Below are 9,466 nucleotides of genomic sequence, written 5' to 3'. Positions count from 1 at the left end.
TTTCACAGATTGGATAGAAACTGTCATCTTACATTTTGAATTGTTTTTCTTAACAATTATTGGTACAGGTTTCAGTAAGGACAGTCAGGAGGGTCTTCCTTGGCCCAGCAAATTTCTATTCACTAAATGTTAATAGAAAGATAAAAGTAGAAAGTCTTTTGTGTTCTGGCTTATGAGAAAGTTTCTCTAAAAGATATTTCACAAGATTACTCTATCTATTGTCTTTATACCTCAGGGCCCAGTTGATGTGTCCTTGTGAGCTGAGCTCCATCTGAGTCACATTCTCTATACTGAAGGACAGGGAATAATGACTCCAATATAATTTCCTAAAGCAGTGCCCTTGTTAAGGTCCAAGGGCTTCTTGGTGAAAATTAGCCCCTAAGTGATTACAAAGGTTTTGCTATGATTCGTGAAGTCTGGGTGCCAGCAGCCCTAGTGACTTTCTCCACTGTTCCAAGGGAATCAGTAGAGAGATGAGGCTCCCAAGGTAAGAAAGACTCCTATAAGTAAAGACACACTTTCCCCAGCAACACTGAGATGGGGTGGCCTGAGTGATTCCCCATACTTCTTCACTCAGTCCTTGCTTCTGTATGGACTGATCCTAACAGGCTCCTCCCACCATTTGCTTCTTGGAAGCCAAGCCCCTTTGCAATTTGTGTAAGGTTCTCACCCTGGGGACAAGTGACAGCAGAAACTCCATCTGCTCTCTCCTGGAGACCAAGGTAAGCTGCCCAAAAGATATCCTCAGAATGTGCTTCTGCTCAATGGTCGGAGAGGAGGGAGGCAAAGGTGGGTAAGGCTGTCAAAGAGAAAGCTTGGGCCAGGTAATCAGGGGACGAGTGGAAAATTTGGGCTACAGAGAACCTATGGACTGGAGAACGGGAAGCCTCCAAGTTAGGAAAGGGAGCATATCTCTTTAAAACACCCTGGAGCTGCTTTTTCAGTGCCTGTATCAGGCACCGCGTTGAGGTTCCCTTGTGTTGTAGGGCAACAAGACTCCATCAACCATCATCCTAAACATCCTGGTGGACCTCAGGGATACAACTGGGCTCATGGTTTATTCAAAATGATTTTCTAATGAGCCATTTGAGCACTAGGTACAAATGTTTATTTTTCAAATATATTTTAGAGCAAAGAAACTATAGGATCCAGACAGGACTGCCAGAATTTTATGTCACTTCTTAAATTTCTGTTAGTACTGTGAAGTAGTGCCAGGCTTAGGTCAGGTTAGAGGAGAAGAAGGCCTTCCTCTACCTTGTTGTTGTTGATAGTCCCTGTTCAGACAATTTCGACTCATGGCAACCCCATGTGTGCAGAGTAGAGCTCTTCCATAGGGTTTTCAAGGCTGTGAACTTTTGGAAGGAGATTGTCAGGCCTGTCTTCTGAAGTACCTGTGGATGGGTTCAAATCAACTTTTGTCCTAGTACTTAGGTACTTTACCATTTGTACCATCCAGGAGCTCTTTCTCTATCTAGTGAGATTAAAATGCTCCTGAAGTGGAGTATATGTGTCTTTTTACTTGGAAAATCAGGAAGAGGAACTTCTATCTGGCTGACCTAAAAGGGAGACTATAAGCCAGGGAAGCCACAAGAGGGAGATGGGGTACCTTCTAAGTGGATGCTTTTCCATCTGTCTGCCTTTCTTGAGCAGGCTCCCCCAGGTGAGTGAGACAACCATGGCTCCAGAGAAGTCCTTTGTCCTGGTCCCCTGCTAGCCCTGATGCTGCTGGTGTTGGGAGGGGGGCCCAGCCCTCCCTGGGCAAGGAGTCCCCAGGCAGGAAGTTCCAGCGGCAACACATGGATTCAGACAGCAATCCTAGTAACAGCTCCAGCTACTGCAACCTAATGATGAGGTGCCGTAATATGATGAAGGGAAATTGCAAGTCAGTGAACAAGTTTGTGCACGATCCCCTAGTAGATGTCCAGGCCATCTGCCTCCAGGAGAACAACACCTGCAAGAATGGGCAGCCCAACTGCCACCAGAGCAACTCAAGCATTCCTATCACAGACTGCTGCTTGACTGTCATCTCCAAGTACCCCAACTGTGCATACCGGATCAGCAACAAGATGAGACATATCATCATGGCCTGTAAGGGGAATCTGTATGTGTCTGTCTACTTTGGTGGTTCAGTGGAGGTCTCCTCCTTAGGCCAGAGCACACATGCCCCCACCACCTCATGGTTGTGACATCTAGGTCACAACACACATATGGGTCTGGGTCTTGCCCCTCAGTGGTTTTGGCCATTAAGGGCGGGGATTTTTGGTTCATGTTAACGTCTTCATTGCTTCTCTTTATAAAATATCGTTGCAACTACTTGGATTCCTGAAGCTGTCCCTACCCAGGCAGTCTTTCTGTGATTGCTTTCCTGCAAAGGGCAAGAAGTATAAATTAACTAAATCTGTGAGCAGTTGTGAGGTGTGGGATCACTTTGCAGAAAGCAATTTTGGCCTTCATTTTCTGTTCTTTTGAGCCATACTAATACCTGAGGCTAATGAATGCAGGCTGAGCAGAATAAGAGGGATCAACTTGGGAGCCTGATGCTAACTAAGCCTCAGGAGGCCTTATGTAATCTATCCTGGCCATGGGGTGAAGCAGATAAGATCCTTGGGCCCTAGGGCTTAGATGGAGCTTCCTGGTTGGTGACCGTGCATGGGAGAGGATAGGGCATCCCTCTTTGGGATATGGGAGCTTCGGTCTGTGACCCCTCCCAGATCTTACCCTATATGTCTTTTTGTTTGTATCCTTTTTGGTTGTAAGAAAGTTGTAGCCATAAATATGGTATACTCTCCTGAAGGTTCTAAGATTATTAGTTCTAGCAAATTAACAAATCCACAGGGGTCGTGAGAGCCAGGGGGGACTGGTGTCTGCCTATTTGGCAATCTGAAAGATGGCATCCTTCTAACCTTTAATCTCATACCTAGCTCTGAATGGCTAGAGTCCAGAAATGTTGCATAGGCAGCTGGTCCGAAAGATGATGTCCATTTAACTTGTGAGTTCTGACCCAGCTCTGGGTGGCTAGCACTGGAGAGGGAGTGTGCTATAGGAGCTACTGGTGATGAGGGTGGAGAAGTGGGATGGTGAGGATTGGACCCATTTCCACATTTGGGGGATTGGATTCATGTTAATCCCTACCACTCAGTTAGCAACAAAGGTGAGAGTTTCCCACTGTACCCCCTGCTTAGGGCAGTAGTGAATGGAATAATTAAATGCCTACACTTCTTACTCTTAGTTTTGAGTGACCTGAAAGAATCCCATCCCTTTTGGATTCCTTGATTTCAAGCATAATGCTGTTCAGGGTGGATGTTTTCGATAAAAGGGGGCCATGGCCAAGACTCTGGCAAGGAGGGAAGGATAGCATGACTTCGGGAAGACCCTGCCAGTCTCAGGGTGGGGAGGTAGAGTCTATAAAATTATGTTCCTCTTTTTAAATAAGCTATTACTGAATCAGAAAAATGGGCATATTGGCTCTAGTACGTGGAAAGTTGGAACCATACGTTTTAGAGCTAGAAGAAAGGTTAGAGAATTGCGAGATAGCAAGTAGGTTTCAGCTTGTCTGTCAAAGGATTAACTGACAGGGCTGCTTAGAATAAGCAGAAAAAAATTCTAAGCAGTAATGTGATTGAGCAGTGGCCTCTACTGAAGGTACGAGAAGGGAAAGAGTGTGTGTGCCATATGTTTGCCATCCCTGAACCCCCGCCTTACTCAGAAAGGTTGAGATTTACTCATGGCCCATTGCTAGTGAATTGCACACCTGGGACTAGAACCCACTTTTCCTGAATTCCCAGTCATTGTTCTTTCTGCTGCCAGAGTCTAAGTCTGAGACGAAAATGTCCCAATCTACTTCCCTCAAGTTCTGTGGATCCATGGCTCTCTCCCTAAGCTTCTTGATACTCTCTATCTCAGAGGTTCGCAGAATACTTGGCCTGTGGCTCAGTTTTTGGCTACCCTTCATTAAAGCTGTTTAAAGGACTAGACGTAGGCCTTTAGTCATCACATAATCGTTTCATTTGACCCCTTGTTCATAGTTGCTTCTGGCTCTAGACAAGGTTCCAAAACTAAAGAAAGGCCCTACTTCTAGCCAGTTTGACCAGCTCTGTCATTACAAGCCCTGGTGGTGCAGCAGTTAAGTGCTCGGCTGCTATGTGAAAGGTTGGTGGTTCTATTTCACCAGGCACTCTGCAGGAGAAAAATGTGATAATCTCTATAAAGGTTCAAACAAAAAAACCAAACCCATTGCTGTCCAGTTGTGTTCCTACTCATAGCGACACTATAGGAGAACAGAATAGAACTGCTCCATAGGTAGGGTTTCCAAGGCTGAGAATTTTTACAGAATCAGACTGATGCATCTTTCTCTTGCAGTGACTGGTGGGTTTGAAACACCGACCTTTCAGTTACCAGCCAAGTGCTTAACCATTACGCCATTCAGGCTCCTTTCTATAAAAGATTATAACCTTGGAAAATATATGGGGCAGTTCTACTCTGCCCTATAAGGTCACTATGAGTCAGAATCACCTCAAGGGTAGAGGGTGATTTCCTTTTGAAAAGTGAACCCTTAGCCTAGGGTCTTCCAGCTGAGGAAGGAGGCTTACAGATGATAAAGGGCTCAGAAATCCTTGCATTTCTGTGGTAATGGAAATCTCATTCCTTACCAGGAAGTGAGGATGAAGAAGGAAAAAGGAAACCTTAAGTTCTCAGTTAAGTCTCCATCAGTCAAATTTTTCTTGTGTTCACCTGGACATTGTCCCCAGACCCAAAGCTCCTAACTTTCCCTCCAGCTACAGCTGCTAGCCAAAAGCTTGGCAGTTCAAATCCACCAGCCAGCCCTTGGAAACTGTATGGGGTAGTTCTACTCTGTCCTATAGAGTCACTATGAGTTGGAATCGACTCCACGGAAATTTTTATTTTTTGTGGGGAGGGGGTTTAGTGCCAAGTGAACACTTTCCATAAAACAGTTCCCAGGTGTGGGACAGCTGGACCTCTATCTTGGGAATAAGGTGAGAGGTGAAGATGGATAGTCCAGGTGCAGACTGTACACAGCCTGGGAGCCCGTGGGAAGGGAAAGTGCCCTAAATAGGAGGAAACATGGAGAGGAAAGACTAAGGCTTTTATTGGAGAGGATCAGGTACAATCAAGGAGAGAAAGCCCTCTAGGGGCAAATGAGAGGTCTTGCTCCTTGGAGCAAATGTTGGGAGAGTATTGCCACCCCACATATAAAAGCTTTGTAGGAGAAGAGTCTGTGCAGATGTATCTTAACTGTTGCCCTCTTCCGGTCTGTGCCCTGGAGCAGTCAGGCCAAAGAAACCTAGTATAAGTCAGAAGGAGAGAGAAAGTTTATTTAGGAGGTGGCACAAACAGAAAGTCTGACAGCAATGCAGGCTGTCTTTATGGAGTCCTGAAAGGTACTTTTACATTAGAAATTATATATAGCTGTTACAAGTGTTAGAAGTGACTTTTTGGCACATAGCCTGGAGATAGCATGACCAGATGAGTTATTCATTACAAGATATTAACAAGAGACTCTTTGTCAGACTAAAGACATACATGCCAGACATCTCCTTATCAGGCTAAAGATACACATGCCAGAGATCTAGACTCTAATCTTCATTAGGGGGAGAGTAAGTTACAAGTGGCCGGACAGAACAAAATAAAGTCGTTAACAAAGACATGTGGAAAGGAGAAGGCAGGCAGAAAAAACTTACAGGTCCATCAGGGCATTAGTTGTGTGAAGCTCTTAATGGCCCATTTTGAAAAACAGAAAACATGTGAAGTATTCAGGTTACAATAATGCTCAGGAGCTAAACTGTTAAGATGTTGTCTTAATTACCTAGTGCTTACTGTAACACAAATACCACAAGTAGGTGGCTTTAAAAAACGGAAAGTTATTTTCTCACAGTTCTGGAGGCTAGAAGTCCAGATCAGGGCCTTGACCAAGTCAATTCCTTCCTTGTTGGTGGCCCCGGGTATTCCTTGGATCCTTGCATCCCTTGCCTTGTGGCAACCCTCACATGGCCTCATGTGTCTCTGTATCCATTCTGCTCTTTTTATAACTCAGAAGTGATAAGATTTAGAATCCACCCCCATTCTAGCACAACTAGATGATGCCTAGCTACCATCACTGACTGCTCTGACAGGGATCACAATAGAGGGCCCCAGACAGAGCTGTAAGAAATATAGACCAAAATTGAAACTCACAGAAAAAAGACCAAACTTACTGGTCTGACAGAGACTGGAGAAACCATAAGAGTATGGCCCGTGGACACGCTTTTACCCAGTACTGAAGTCACTCTTGAGGCTCACTTTTCAGCCAAAGGTTAGGCAGGCCCTTAAAACAACAATACACTTAGCTCAACCAGGTATACAAGACTCAATGGGCACCAGTCAGGGGCAAGGACGAGAAGGCAGGAGGTGGCAGGAAAGCTGGACGAATGGAAGTGGGGAACCCAAGGTCAAGAAGGGGAGAGTGTGAACACATAGCTGGGTTGGTGGCCAATGTCACTGAACAATACGTGTATTAATTTTTTAACAAGTGTCTTAGTCATCTAGTTCCGCTATAATAAAAATACAACAAGTGGATGGCTTCAACAGACAGAAACTTATTCTCTCACAGTCTAGTAGGCTAGAAGTCCAAATTCAGGGTGTCAGCTCCAGGTGAAGGCTTTCTCTGTCAGCTCTGATCCTTGTCATCAATCTCCCCATGGACTAGGAGCTCCTCCGCACAGGAACCTTGTGTCCAAAGGACGTGGTCTGCTTCTGGCACTACTTTCTTGGTGGTATGAGGTCCCACTGTCTCTCTGCTTGCTTCTCCCCTTTATATCCCAACAGAAAATGGCTCAAGACACAATCCAATGTTACAGATGAAGTCCTGCCTCATTAACATAACTGCCACCTATCCCACCTCATTAACATCATACAGAGAAGATTTACAACACACAGGAAAATCACATCAGATGACAAAATGGTACACAATCACACAATATTGGGTATCCTGGCCTAGCCAAATTGATTCACATATTTTGGCAGAGACACAATTCAATCCATGACAATGAGAAACTAATTTGTTCTGTAAACCTTTATCAAAAGCAAAATCGAAAAAAAGAAAAGTAATTCTAAAGCCTATGGGGAAGAAAAAGAATCCACCCTACTCAGGTGGGTGCCCTGGTGGAACAGTGGTTAAGAGTTTGGATACCAACCAAAAGTTCTGCAGCTTTAGTCCACAAGCTGCTCCTTGGAAACTCTATGGGGCAGTTCTACCGGGTCCTGAACGGTCAGTCTGAGTCAAAATCGACTCAGTCGCAACGAGTTCTTTTTTTTTTTTATATACTCAGGTGTTATCTAATATAACAAAACGCTATTTCCAAACAGGATTGTATTTACAGGAATAAAAAAACCAGCTGCAGTCAAGTGGATTCCCACTCATGGTGCCCCTACGCATATCAGAATAAAACTGCTCCATATCAATGGCTGTTTTTTCAGAAATAGATCACCAGGCATTTCTTCTGAGGTACCTCTGGGTGAACTTGACCCTCCAACCTTTCAGTTAGCTGTTGAACATGTTAATCACTTGAACCCAAGGATTCCACTTACAGGTGTAGGACCCAAGATTTCAATACATATTTTTAGGGGACACAATTCAATCCATAAAGATGGCTATCTACTTGAAGACAGAAATGACTGTATCCAATAATTCTTCTAAGAAGGTGTCTTAGGCTGGGTTCTCTACAGAAGTGAAACCGGTAAAGTATGTGAGTGTATATATTCAGAGAGAGATTTATATCAAGGCAATGGCTCATGTGGTTGTAGAGGCTAGAACGTCCCAAGTCTGGTTCAGGATAGAGACTTCTCCTTCACAAAGACACAGGAGCTGGCAAACCCAAGATCAGCAGTTAGAGAGCAGGGCTCTTACAGGCTGTGAAAACTGATGGATCCCAAGATCAGCAGGCAAGACCAAAGGTAAGCTGCTAGTTCCAGTCCCAAGAACCAGAGGTCAGGTGAACAGGAGCCAGCCAGTGGATCTAGTGTGAGCTAAAAGTGCCCGAGCCTTGCCAGAATGTCCACTTATATTCAATGCAGTCCACATGGCCAAGGAAACTCCATTTCAACTGATTGGCTATTCACAGCAGATCCCATCACGGGGGTGATCACACATCAAATCTCAACATGGAAGTGATCACAACATTATGTAACTGCCAAAACACTGAGAATCATGGCCCAGCCAAGTTGACACACAATCTTAACCATCACACAAGGATAGTATTAACTTTCAAGAATCCTCAAAGGAAATGAGCTTCAAGAATTATGCATTCTCAACGGACATGTAAACACATCTCCGCATCCCAGCTCCTTCTCACCGCTAGCAGCTTTAAGTGTATTGATAAAATCATAGTGTCTTCTGCTTCTTCTCTCCTCACTCTTCTCATCCCTCCTCCTTTCCTCCTCTCTGCTGTGAATTCTTCCTTCAACTCTGGTAGCCAATAGTCCCCCAGCCAAGCATTATTCCACATCAAAACCGATCAGTCATCTACATCTGAAATGAACCCCTCAATTAACAGGGTAAATGATAATCACATCCGGCTCTTTCTATGTGCTGCTTCAGTCAGGATTTGCACTTTACTTTGACTGTTCTAATTATGAAATGAAAGGCTGTTCCCAGTCTCCACTCTTGCCTGCTTAGTCTGATCCAGACCTCACAGAGCAAATGGGAACACTAAGGTGGCTCATGGTCCGCATCCCTGGGGAAGCCGACTTCAACACTGCTTTAGCGGATCATCATGAATGTGGGACAGCCCTCCATGCGTGATGGCTCATGATGGAGGTCCTAAATAGGGGGGAAAAAATGAAACTGTACCTGTCTGCAACTAGCCAGTGACATACCTGGGATCATCTCAAATCTGTTTCCCAGGAGCAACTTTCTAGGGGAACAAATTGCACAGTACTTCTGTAAATCGTTCAATGATTGTACATGGACTAGGGGTTTCTTTGTGGCTCGCAGTAAGTGTAGGTAGGAGGATGTCTTTTCAGCTTCTTCCTTCCATGCTTACCTGTCCTTCCCACTCCCTTACTATCTTCTTAACTAACAATTAAAAAAAAAAAAAAGAGTTGCTAATCTGAATGGACAGAGAATCATGGGGCAAGTTTTACTAGTGAGCATGGTGACTTCTTTAAAGCTCATCACTCCCGTTGTCATTCTTTCTATGGTTTCTTCTTGCTACAGCCTGGGGATCACCTACACTCAGGATCAGTTTCCTTCTTCTCTTTCCTCCTTCCCTGAGTATGCATCGGGGTGGATAACTGGACCAAGGCACCCTTGTTTAGTCGTAGCCCTACTATTAGCTCACTAAAGTCAATCTCTTTTTTTCTCTCTGGACCCCAGCTTCCTAAACTATAAAACCAGGGTGATAGGCTTGGTCATCCCAAAGTCCCTTTACATTTATGACTGTCTCAACGAGTTTTCACCCTGTTGGGCAGT

The 9,466-nt window shown here is 44.6% G+C and overlaps 1 pseudogene; it reads left to right on the top strand.

Annotated features, from left to right (window-relative positions):
- Window positions 1-1,675: 1,675 nt before the first annotated feature.
- LOC135232480 (ribonuclease pancreatic-like) lies at window positions 1,676-2,186 on the top strand (annotated as a pseudogene).
- Window positions 2,187-9,466: the final 7,280 nt, after the last annotated feature.

The sequence above is a fragment of the Loxodonta africana genome, chromosome 10, assembly GCF_030014295.1.
Source record: "Loxodonta africana isolate mLoxAfr1 chromosome 10, mLoxAfr1.hap2, whole genome shotgun sequence".
Classification (NCBI taxonomy): Eukaryota; Metazoa; Chordata; class Mammalia; order Proboscidea; family Elephantidae; genus Loxodonta; species Loxodonta africana.
The sequence above is the reverse complement of the archived record's forward strand: the minus strand, read 5'-3'. Positions and strand labels throughout refer to the sequence as shown.